This window comes from Heterocephalus glaber, unplaced genomic scaffold (assembly GCF_053883595.1).
Source record: "Heterocephalus glaber isolate CG9 unplaced genomic scaffold, H.glaber_assembly_v1.0 deba00001452, whole genome shotgun sequence".
In the NCBI taxonomy this organism is placed as follows: domain Eukaryota; kingdom Metazoa; phylum Chordata; class Mammalia; order Rodentia; family Bathyergidae; genus Heterocephalus; species Heterocephalus glaber.
Genome location: NW_028258302.1, coordinates 10,537,064 through 10,550,061, shown reverse-complemented (window position 1 = coordinate 10,550,061; position 12,998 = coordinate 10,537,064).

The following is a 12,998-nucleotide window of genomic DNA, read 5'->3' as shown; positions in this document are numbered from 1 at the left end:
GGAGCTGAGAAGGTGCTCTGACCTTCTGGTCTAGTCTAGTTCTGGGACCCGGGGCTGGTCCTCACCCTTCTTCAGACCTCCATTTTTATCACCAGAAGGAGTGCCACAATGAGCATCTGATAGGTGCCGGGTACTTGCAGCCCCATAAGGTCACACCCCTCTCTTCACATTTTGCACAGGCAGAGACTGCAGCTGGGACACTACCCGATTTCTGCAAGCACGCACCGCAGTTGGCATTGGAACCCAGGCTGGTCCGACCCGACCCCGAGAGCTGTGCTTGATTAAACTATCCTCCCACCAAGGGGTGCCTTCACACAGCCCTGGATCCCTGTGGCAGCACCTCCCCAGCCAGAGAACAATATCTCTTCAAAAGCAGGAGGGGGGAGGGGCTCTAGGCCCCACGCCCATTTTAGCCTGGGTGAATGCGTGAGCAGTGATTGAACTAATGGCTCTAAAGTGCAGGGTGCTTTGGAGACGTGGCAGCCAGCCACAGTTAATAAAAAGGCTTTGATGACCCTATATCATCCTGGCGACATCAATATGCTTCCTGTCCTCACACACCCTTCTGATCTTAGGGGCAGAGTGGTGCCTGTGCCCACCGCTTTCTCCTTCATGAGAAGACCTCTGGGACACAAGGCAGCTAGGGAAGCCCCACACTACCCCGAGACATTATCTGAAGTCCCATTCATAGACACAAGACTGAGGAGAGAGGCTTGGAGCCCGGTCTCAGGACCCCTGACATGGAGGGGCCACCCTTCTGTCCAAACATCCCCCCATCCCACTATCTGAAATTCCACCACTAGTAGCATTTCTTTGTCTTAGGGTTTCCCAGAGGCCCAAAGAGCTACCTTTTCGGAAAAAGAACCCTAACTACAGTTATCCCACAGAAGGTCTTCGAGCTCTTCTTCCCCATTCCCTGGCTTTTAGGTTAAGAAACTGAGGTACAAAGATGGAAGAGCTTGTAGCAAATTCACAGCGAATCAAAAGCAGCCACAGAGTAGCCTTGCTGTCCTAACCCACACCAGGACTCCTACCCTTCCCCCCAAGTTTCTGCCTGGTCACCTTGGAAGAGGTGAGATGGGAGGGAGCACAGGGGTTCTCAGTGAGCTGCAGAATCTTAGCGCCCATCCCCTCTGCACCCCCAGACCCACCCCACCGGGCCGACTGAACCTCCCCAGCCCCACCTGTGTCCTCGGCCACGTACCTTGTCCTGGGGACGCGCTTCAGCTGGGACCTGTCCTGTCCGGGACAGGAGCTGGAGCCAGAGCACCCTCCCTCCCTTTCCTTTTTCTTTTTCTCTTTCTCTTTCTTTCTTGGCAGCTGCTGCCTGCCTAGCCCTGCCGGCCCGCCCCACCAGCTGCAACTTGGTCCCTAGGGACCCCCGCCCCTCCCCCCAGACAACCAAGGGGCCTGCGGGAGCAACTGGAGCCTCCACAACGCTCCATCACGGGAGTCAGCAGGAAGGAGAGGGGTCAGTTAGAGGTCACAGAATCCACTCTTATCCCAGCTGAGGGGAAAGGAGGGAGAGGGTCCTGAGGGGTCTGGCCTCTACTCCAGCGCTCGGGTGGGGTGGGGGGGCGCTCTGCGCCACCTGCTGGCTCTTCTAGGTAAAACCCCAGGCAGATGTAGGGCATTGGGAGGGGGAGATGGCAGTGATTGATAATTTGAGAGGGAAGAGGAAAGGCGGCTGGAGGAGGGGACGTGGAGCAGTGGGAGGATTTGGGAAGTTGTAGCTGTACGATGCAGCCTTCCCAGGCCTCATAATGCATGGGGTGCTTGGGGACTAGCTCAATTCTGAAAGAAGCCCTGACGCCTGGAGCCTGGCATCCAGTGGGAGCTCGGCTGGGGACAGGAAGAGCCGGGAAGGTTTAGAGGCACAGCAGGCAAGCCTGGAAGGGGGCGTCAGCCTGAGTTAGGTTATGGACACCATCTGTACTCCAGCTGTTAGCACACGGCCTACATGCACTAGATGCTCAGTAAATGTTTGTTGACTGTACCAAATAAATTCATTCTTCCAACATATATTTACTGGGCAAGCTATTATGCACCAGGCTCTGAGTGACATTCTGTGAATACAGCAGTGCAAGTGAATGCATGGATAGGGACCTGGGTGTGCTAAACCGTGATCCTCTGTCCTGCTTTGCTGTGCTCACTGAGGACTTCAGAGAATCTCCTGTGGGGCTGGCTATCACTTTCACACTGGCTCCCGGTAAAGTCTTCAGCGTCTGGACCCTCTTAAGGTGTCTCAACACCTAACTCAGACAGCAGGTGCCCAAGCTACATACCCAGGTAACCATTTAGAATAGGAAGGTTCCCGGGCATGGTGGTCCATGCCTGTCATCCCAGCACTTGGGAAGCTGAGGCAGGAGGATCACCTCGAGTTCAAGGACAGCCTGGGCTACAAAGCACTCTGTCTCAACCCTCCCCCCCAAAAAAAGAATAGGAAGGCTCTTGTTCAAAGCCTAGAATGGTCATGGCAGCTCACATCTATGGTGCCCCTTAGATAGATACATACCCCCTCACTTCTAAGGCCCCTAGGGCAGGGGCCCAGAGCCCAGGACTTCCCAGAGGAAGGGAGGGCTTCCTGGGAGGGCTCAAGGGGGTTGTTGTTCTGAGGCAGTTGCTGAGCCTGAAACTGAGACCACAGTAGCAGAAGCAATGGGCTGGCACATTCATTCATAAGAAAAAAAACTCCGTGACTCCTCACTACTCTGAGAAATTAGGATTATTGTGCCCATTTTATAGATGAGACAGAGGCTCAAAGAGAAGAAGTGACTAGGGGCTGGGGATTTAGCTCAGTGGTTTCACAGCCTGCTGCGCAAGCGCAAGGACCTGAATTTGATCCCTGGTACCAAAAAAAAAGAAAGAAAAAGTGACTAGTCTGGGGTCATACAGTTGGGAGAGTTGGGAGATACTGGTCTGGCCTGCCTAATCTCAAAAGTTCTCATCAATGGGGCTGGGGAATGGCTCAGTGGTACAGTGCTTGCCTAGCATGCATGAGGTCCTTGATTCAACCCCTAGCACTGTAAGAAAAATACGTGGGTTAAAAAAAAATTTGTTTATTTATTTTTGGTTTTTTGAGGCAAGGTCTTACTATGTATTCATTCTGGCCTTGAACTCACTAGGAAGACCCAGATTGGCCTTGAATTTGTGGTGATCCTCCTGCTTCATCCCTGCACTGGGATTTTAGGTGTGTGCCATCATGCCTGGCAAAAAACGTGTTTTAAAAATACCCATCATAGCCGGGGATTTAGCTCAGTGGTTCTGCCGCCTGCCTCGAAAGCGCAAGATCCCGAGTTCGATCCCTAGTACAAAAAAAATCCAAACAAAACCATCATAGAGGCTGGAGATTTACCTCAGCGGTGCTGCGCCTGCCTCACAAGTGCAAGATCCTGAGTTTGATCCTTAGTACCAGAAAAAAAAAAATACCCATCATGGCCGGGTATGGTGGCGCACACCTGTAATCCCAGCACATGAGAGGCTGAGGCAGGAGGATCAATGCAAGCTCAAGGCCAGCCTGAACTACATAGTGAGACTCTGTCTCAAAAAAACAAAAACAAACAAACCAAAGTTCTGAGAGTCAGGTGAGAACTAGTCAAGAGAGAGGATGGCACAGAGAGCAAAAGGAATCATCAGCCCAAGGCCCAGGCAAGCAGTGTTTATTTGGAGAAGAAGCAGAGGAGGCTAACATGGGGCAGCAGGGAGGAGTTAGAGGCTGTGGCCTGAGACACTGCGAAGAGGAAAAGCAGGACTAGTATTGAAAGACTGTTCCAAGTTTGCAAGAGGATTTGGAAGGTCTTTATTCATTCAACAAATACTTACTGAGCATCTACTGAGTGCCGGGTGCTATGTTAAGTCCTGGGCACATAGATGCAAACAAGATGAGGTACAGAGAGGTGTGAAAAAAAAATGGAGTAATGTGGAGGTGGCTGGATGGTGTGTTGTTAGGTAGTGTGGTCTGAGGCGCCGTCATCTCAACTACGACCTGAACAAGAGAAAGGCAGGTATAACACATCACAGGAAAAGTGCTCCAGTCACCTGGGCAGCAAGTACAAAGGTCCTGGGGCAGGAGTAAGTATGGCATGTTCAGGAAACTGAAAGAAGCCAGAGGAATTGGAGCTTTATGAGCATGATGGAAGAAATGAGATCAGTTGAAGTTGGTTAGCGCAAGGCTCAGGGTAAAGAAGAGTTTAGAATAGTTTCACTTGCCGGGGATTTAGCTCAGTGGTTCTGCTGCCTGCCTCGAAAGCACAAGGACCCGAGTTCTATCCCCAGTACAAAAAAAAAAGAAAAGATAGCCTAGAATAGTTTCACTGTCAATGGGAACCTCTAAGAAAGCTGCGATGTAATAGATTTACATATTATTTGTTTTTATTTATTTATTTATTTATTTTTGAGACAGGGTCTTGCTATGTATTTCTGGTTGTCCTTGAACTCACTATGTAGCATAGGCTGGCCTTGAACTCATGGCAATCCTCCTGCCTCAGCCTCTCCACTGCTGGGATGACAGGCTTGTGCCACCACTCCTGGCTGGATTCACATTTCAAAAGGCTCACTTTGCCTACTCCTGGTTACAGACCAGATCGCAGGAAACAGGAGTGGGGCCAGGTGACCTATGAAGAAGCAAGGAGGCCTCTGCAGTCAAAGGGCCGGAAACGATGGGGTCTTGTCCTGAGTGGTGGCAACAGACAAATGGTTGGAGTATGGGACACTATTTTGTAGGAGGAGCCAATGGGTGAGACTAGTAGGAGTGAGGAGAGAGGAGCAGGAAAGGAAGCAGGGCAGAGGTTGCTCTCCTAAATCCAGATTCTGGAGCCAGAAACACCTGGCTGAGTGAGGCTGAACCAGTAGCTCCGCCTCTCTGATCCTCCAGTGCTTCCTCTTGCAAAAGAAGACAATAATAATAGTGAGGGAGGATGGGAGAGGAGGGGAGAAAGAAAGGCAAGGGGAGGTGGGGGGGGCGGGGGGAGGCCTTCTAATTAGGTGAAGGAGCCTCCTCAGACCTGCTGGCTTCTCCAGTCTGCAAAGGGAGATTCCCGCCTGAAGGTGCTCAGGGAGCAAAGCCAGCCAGTGGTAGCTCTGTGCCTTAAACCCTGGATCCTAGTTTGCCTTTGGTGATAGAGTCTCAGCTAACCACCGCAGTCACCCAGATCACTCCAGAGTGGTGGGGCCAAGACCCTATTTTAGGGGCCATCCGTGGAGGGTGGTAATAGAAAGTGGAGGCTCCGGGGTAAGACCATGTCCCTAACAGAGACAGGAGAAGGACAAATGCCCTGAGGGGGGAAGATTGCAAGTTCAAAGTGACTACATAGTGAGACACTGTCTCATTTCAAAAACAAAACAGAACAGACCAGAAACCAAAACCCAAGTGAAAGTCTGGAGCTCAGTGCTCTCCACCTTCCCCGTGGCAAGTACTCTGAGGAGGGCCTTCCTTGGGCTGAGGCAACGTGGCTCTGAAAAGCCCGGGGATGACCAGCAGAGGGCGCCCACCTTGACCGTAGCGAAGCCAGGGTTGCCCAGAGCAGGAAGACTTGAGGCGGGGAGAGGCCGGGCGGGGAAAGCTGCCCTGTTTCTGCTCTGCTCGCGGTGGCCACCACTCAGGAGGCCAGCGCCCAGGGGACACACCACAGACTCAGCAGCCAGGCAGAGCCTGAATCTTGCTGCCATGGCTCTGTGTGCAGCTTTCTCCTCTGCAAATGGGCCAAGCAATAGTGCCTGCCTTGCCGGGTGAGGAGTCAGTGAACATCAGCTCACCACGTAGAAGCTGCCACTTTTGTTAGTGGTGGTGACAGTTGTATCATATCTTCGAGTGACTGACACAAAGGCTGTGTAATCGATGGTGACGAAAATGATGGTGATGATGGAGGGACTCAGTCATTGTCTAAATTTCCTAACCAGGGAGCATCCAGTGCCTACTACCCGGGATGATTCAGGGTAGGGTCACCCCCTCCCCAGTGGCCCATCTTCACTGTCAGAAGATGTATTTGTGTGTTTGTGTGTGTGTGTGTGTGTGTGTGTGTGTGTGTGTGTGTATTGAACCCAGAGCCTTACACTAAGCTTCATCCTCAGACCTTTTTGAGGACTAGGATCCTCCTGTCTCAGCCTTCCAGAATGGTGGGATTACAGGCATGGGTCACTGCACATGACTACAGTCAGACCATCCTCTTGCCAAAAGCTGTCCCCTAGAAAACATCTCCCTAACCCACTTAACTTCCTTCTCAGGGTCACCCAGGTGGCCCAGCCACCAGCCTCCGGGCTCATTATTTTCCCAAAGTCTGCATGAAAGTCCTTGGGGAGCATCAGAAGCCAGATCCTGGCAGTTGGGTTCCTGCCTCTGCTGGGAGAAATGGAGCTGGTAGGTGAATCCAGGCAGCTCTTCTGGAGGGAGATTCCTCATGGGTCCTGTCCTTGCTGTCCAAAGTTCCTTTTCTGCCAGTTAGTGGGAGGAAAGTCCCTGTGATCTTCTCTCTCTCTTTTTTTTTTTTGGTACCAGGGATCGAACTCAGGTCCTTGAGCTTTCGAGGCAGGTGGCGAACCACTGAGCTAAATCTCCGGCCCTCCCTGTGATCTTCTGATCCTACCCATCACTATTCCATCTTGGGAGTGGCTGGAGGCGGGACAGGGACTCTTGAGTCTGGGGATACTGGTGTTCTATTTAGGAGGTGTCAGCGCTGGTCCCCCCTTCTGCTGACATCCACTGTGTGGTGCATCTCAAGGTGAGTGCTCAAGGCTTTGGCATTAAGGGCTTTGGGGTTGAGGGCAGGGGCCCAAGACTTGGTGCCAAATAGTCCTGGACTCAAACCTTGATTCGACCCATTCCCTACTGTGTGACCAAAGGCAAATCGCTCCATCTCTCTGAGCCTATTTTCTCATCTGGCACTTTTCCCAGAATGGCACTGTGAGGACTACAGGAGATGTAATGTGTGAAAAAGAAAATGCAGTCCCTGGCACATAGTGAGTGAGAATGTTGCAGTGGGTGTTATAAAGCGGAAGTCCCTCATTTCCCCATGACCTTCCCTGCACCTGAGTGGGCCAGGGTGGCAGTGGGAGTCATGTCAGACAGGGTGAGGTTCTGACCCACTTTTGGGTTAGCAGGCCAAGGCTCTGAGCATTGTGCATGTGCCTGCATGTGCAGGGGTGAGCATGTGTGTTCACAAGGAGGCATGGGTGAGCATGCACAAGCATTGGGTGTGCATGTGTGTGTAAGGGTGTGCATGTGTTTGTGCATGTACCAAAGGCTGCCCAGCCCAAGGATCCCCTGGGCATGTGCATACTTGCAGGTACCAGTGCAGCATCCCTGCATTGATTCTGGAGGCCCCTTTGCTCACTGTTACTATGGAAACAAAGAGGCAATCCCCAACCTCCTCAGGAGAACCTAAGGTGCTAGGAATGAGAGCTGGCCTGGTCTTCCCCAGAAGAGAGACAGATTGGGAGGCCCTTGGGATACGGCAACCTCAACTCCTGGAGGTGGAGTTCTGGGGCTCTGGGCACCCCTGGGAAATCCTCACTCCTCCAAGGCAGCCTGCCCCCTGCAAAGAGCTCCAAGGTGGAGCTGGTTCCACCTCAGACCTAGCTCTAACTCCGTGCATACCCTCATGTTCAGTTTCCTCTTATAAAGTGTGTAAAATGACAGGTAGCTGTGGAAACCTGGAACTGGATGGAATATGACCTTTCCCCTCTCTGGGGGCATGGCCTCCAGGCTCTGAGTGTGTGGCCCTGAATGTCACTGAGCAGCTTTCTTCCACTGAGCAGCCACTCTCCACATGGTCCCGTGGGCTCCTCACACCTCTGGAAAGGACTGAGGCTCTGGGAGGCACAGCTGCCCAGTGGTGGGCCACGTCCACCAGCCCTCACTCACTCAGGCCTAGCCCTGAACCACATGCATAGCCTCTCAGCCTGCAGCACCATCCACACAGAGGGCTGGAGGTGACAGGCAGGTGTCAGGACTTTGAGGAGCAGACTGGGTCTCTGACACTGGGCACAGCTCTCAGCCTGGGCAAGCCCTGGGAGGAAGGTTCTGGAAGGCAGGTAGGTTGCAGTTTAGGAAGAATTTTCTTTTCAAAATCTTGGCACTTTAGGGGTGTGTGTGTGTGTGTGTGTGTGTGTGTGTGTGTGTGCGTGTGTGTGCGTGTGTCATGGATTGAACTCAGGGCCTTGCGCTTGCCAGGCAGGCCCTGTGCCTCTGAGCTAAATCCCTGGCTTGCCACTTTAGGTTTTGACTCATGTCTCAAATGCCCTGCATACAGGTTGCAATGCATTCAGATAGAACTGTGTACCAAGTTTCAAGTGGAAACAGCCTCCTGGCCCTCTGCACTTTCAAGTGACCATCGCCTTTGCTGTGACCCAGGAAGGACTTCAAAGTGTTCAAGAGGAGTGATGAGATCAAGCTCCACAGCCACAGAACTGTGGGAGAAAGATCTGAAACTCCATCTGTCAGAGGCTGTCACTGGGGGAGCCGTCAGAAGGGCAGGCCTGGCAGGGCGACTGAAAGCAAGTGATAGTCCTCTCTGGCCCACCCCGGAAGCCTTCCAGCTAAGAGTCACTTCTCCCAGCAGAGGGAAGAGCAGCTCTTATGCTGGGCAGGACTTGGCTGGGATGTGACCCCAGCTGTTTTCCAGACCCAATCCCATGGGAAGATTAGGGCTGGGGGAGGACAGTGAGCCCCTTCACTCAGTGTGGGGAGAGCTGGCTGCCTGGTGCGGGGCTGCTGTGCTGTGGGTTACAGGGTAGAGGGAAGTACAAGGGTAAGGTGGAGACAGACGGGAGGTGAGAGTTGGGGGCTATCATGGAGCAGCTCGGATTGGCCCCTTACTCTGGTAGGCAGTGTGGTGCCATAGAAGGTTTTTAAGCAGAGAGAAAGATAATCAGATTTAAAGAAACTGACTACAGTAGGGGAGCTGTGAGAAGGCCAGGGCAGAAATACAAAGCAGGTCCCACCAGGAATGGGGGGCTCGGGCAGAACAGCACAGACTCAGACTCCAGGAACGGGCTGGTCACGGGAAGGGAGCAGGTGCAGGGGTGAGCAGGAGGGGTGGCTCGGATGGGGCGGGGCCTTGGGCTTGCTTGGTGGATGGAGCACAGGGCAGCTGTGGTGGAAGGGGGTGGGTGGATGAGCTGGCTTTTGACTGGCTTGAGTCTGGGGTATACGTGGGCTTCTGGGAGCAAGTCCAGGAAGCAGCTGGAAATGGGGTTTTACAGAAAAGGAAGCAGAAGGTCAGAAATGTTGTTTTTGCCAACCATCTCAAAGCTGGGAAGAGGCCATGTCAGGATTTGAACCCAGGTCTTACAAGCCAGCTAACATAAAGCACTTTAGGGCCAGGGATGTATCTCAGAGGCACAGAGCCTGCCCAGCAAGTGCAAGGCCCTGAGTTCGATTCCCAGTACAAAAAAAAAAAGAATTTATGGGCTGGGGATTTAGCTCAGTGGTTCCAATGCCTGCCTCATAAGTGAAAGGTCCTGAGTTCAATCCCTGGTACCAAAATAAGTAAATAAAATAAAATAAAGTACCTTATCCCTTGGGGTCCCTGACTCTGGGCTCAGCTGTGTAAGTCAGGAGTCAGGTTGTTCTTGGGGAGTCTTGAAGCCATTCCATGCTGCTGAGCCCAGCAATCACAGGGGTCCTGCCAACAGTGTCTTCAAGCCCAAACTTCTGCTTAGTAGAAGGCCCCTCTCCACCCAGCCCCAGCCTTCCGGTCACGTGGCTTCCCTGCTCCCCCCCCCCCCAGAGATGTAAGAGCCCTGACCACCGCTGTCATCTGGGCACGGACTGTGCAGTCCCAGTGCCAGGCACTTCTTCGACCTCTTTACTCTGCACCCACACAGTAGCCTCGAGGGCAGTATGACTTTTCAGCACAGACCAGAGAACCGATGAGACTTCCAGGTGCTGAGGGGAGGAGAAGAAGGTTCAGCCCTTCTCTGGGGTGGGGGCTGTGCGGGTGTGTGGGGTGGGGGCCTGATAGTTCTCTGCACCCCACTTGGAAACCAAGGCTTCCCTGAGGGACCCCAGCCCCTACGGCATCCCCCCTCTGGCCCGACTTCAGGTCTGCAGTTCCAGCTTCCAGGATGTTCCCAGCCCTCCCCAGCCACTCGGCTCCTCATGGCCACCTCTCTTGGGAACAGCCAGGCCCAACCTGCCCCCTCCCGGGCTGTGCTCCTGGCAGCTCTGCCACCCGGGCTCTGGTCCGGGGGTGGTCCCTGGCAGAGAGGGAGGTAGGCAGAAGCTGGGATCGGTGGGGCTGAGATGCTGGGCATCCAGAGACCTCCAGGCCCCACCTCATAGCTCGTTGCTCACCAAGCTGGGTGGGCAGGTCTTTCTGGAAAGAGGTGGCTTGAGGTTTTAATCATTTTATCAATGTTTGTTTGTGTAATTCAGCCCTGAGATGCTTTTCCCCCCATCTGTCCCCACCATCTGCTCCCATCAGGATTTTCCAAACTGTTTGGGACCCAAGAGGCACCAGAGTGGAGGGTGGACTGGGTCTCTGAGAGGGCTGGGGAAGGGCCACCTACTTGACTGAGAGGCTTCCAAGGAGGGGCTGGGGCTCCTGAGTTGCACAGAGCTGAGTTCAGTTTCTGACTCTCACTTTCTTGCCATTGTACCCCAGGTAGGGAACTTCAATCCTCTGAGCCTCAGGCTCCACATCTGTAAAATGGCAGCAGCATTAGTGATTCCTCAGGTTCACTGAGGACCAAATGAGGCAGTCCATGTAGAGTCATTCTGCCTAAATAGGCGCTCAAGTGCTCAAGAGACGTGTGGCCCCCTCTGTCTTTGGCCTCACATGTGCACCCAGAGAACCTACATCCTGGGAGCTGGTCTGTCTCTGCTGGTAGAGGAGGGTGGCTTCCCTTGCCTCACTTTTCAGATCCTTGGACTTGCTCACTCTCCTGTGGACCCTGCCTGCTGCTCTCTTTCAGTCAGCCTCCTCCACTTCCCTGAAGCTGGGCTTCCCCTCCCTGCGGGCCTCAGACTGAGGTGAGAGGGGGCTGGGCATCTTCAGCCAGGACCCTCTTGCCCCTCAAACTCATGCAACAGGCCTTCAAAGAAGAAAGCCTGAGGCTCCAAGATCCTGGCGCCTCATCTTTCTATGCCTGTGTCACTTGGCTAATCTCTCTGCTCAGAAAGGGGAATAGACTTGCTCCGGGTCTCCCTGCAGGGAGGGACGACCCTCTGCCCCTCCCTTCTGAACTGTACCTCAAGGCACTGGGTTTTGGCCCACCGGCCTTGGTGCGGGATGTGGGGAACTCCCAGAGTTCTCTTTTGGCTCAGTGCCTCCTCCCTGCTTCTCAGCCCCTGGGGGAGGTGGCAAGTTCACCTCCTCATTCCAGGTGCAAGGACAGTCAATGGGAATGGGAGCCCAGGGTGAGGAGAAGACAGTCCTCCCTTCACAAGCCCCATCTACTGGGGAGACAGGGTGCAGGTGAGGCCCAGAGGACACGCTCCAGAGTCATCCTCACAGAAAAGAACAGTGGCTGGAACAGGGATTTAGCTCAGTGGTTCCTCTGCCTACCTCAAAATCGCAAGGTCCCGAGTTCAATCCCCAGTACAACAACAACAACGACAACAACAACAACAAAAAACAGTGTCGGAGCCAGCTGAGCCAGGGAATCAGCCTGTGGGAGGCAGGAAGTAGGGGTAAACTGTCGGGAGCAATGCTACATAATTTTAGGGAAAAATCATTTGGTTAGCCTAGTTCTCCTGCCTACAGCCCAGCTGTGGAATTCCGAGACATAACTCCATTTTGGCCTCTGGTCACAACTGAGACCTCAATGATCCGGTGATGCTGTGATTCTCCAGGACAAGAAACATCCTGGGAGCTGAAAACATCCTGGGAGGATCAAAACATCCACTCAGTTCCTCATTATTCTTGGACCTTTACCATCTTGTTTACGGGGATGTACTGAACTCTCTGCAAGCCATTTGTTACCTTTGTTTCTCCCGATGTACTGAATAAAAGGTTCAGTAAGCTGGGGGCTTTTGTCTTTGCTGCCCTGAGCAGCACTGATCAGACCCAAAGCTCAGCTTCTTCTCAGTCTCATTTTCTACCTTTCCTGTAATTCGCCGTGTGCTGCTGTGGCTCGCAGGAGACCAGGACTCACTGCAGAGGTTCTGGTAACGTCCCCTTCCCCTGTTCCCTACAGTAAACTGAGTCCCCTTCTCCCCTAGAAGGATGGAAAGGATTCAGACCAATCTGGGAAGATTCTAGCTTCAGGCAGGAGAGAGAGGAGGGAGTCACAGGGGAAGGAAAGGTTGAGAAAGTGACCACAGGGCAGGCCACTCTCCCTGTCCCAAGCATGACAGACCCTCTAGGCCCCCTGAGGAGAGCAGAGAGAGGCTGTCAAGGGAGAGTCTGGGGTGGGGGGTGCAGCAGCTCTCTGCTCCCCACCTGTGGGTCCTCATTCAGGAGGCAGCTGGGAACCACCCACAAGCGTCTGTCGTCTCTCACGCCTCCACGGGGGTCCCAACACCAGAGCCAAGGCACACAGAGGAGATACTGTTCCAGAGGGCCCAGCTGTCCCTGCCCCACCGGGTCTGACTCCCTAGTTCTTCCAGTGGAGAACTCCTACCGGCCCCCAAGCGGGAGGGGTGAAGGCGACACACTCAGAAGGCCTAGACTGGTCTAAACCCTGGGGAGCCAGGAGGGTCTGAATTATAGAACCTGAAAGAACATAACTGGGCGGAGCTTTCCAGGCAGGTGGCAAATGCTCTTAGCTCTATCCACCTTCTCAGGAGGTCCAGGGACCAGACTCACCTCTGCCACCCTGACCATTTCTCACCCTGAAATGCCCCCTTGCTCCCATTCTTGCCTCCCACTCCTCAATGTTTGTTCTTGACATAATGTCCCCAGTGAGCTCCAGACATGGAAGTCAGACCCTCTTACTCTGCTCAAAGCCCCAGCCCATCACACCTGGAATAGAATATAAGGCCTTGGCATGGTCCCCAAGGCTCTTAATCTGCCACCATCTCAACCTTTTCCCAAATGATTGATGTAAAGCACTACAGA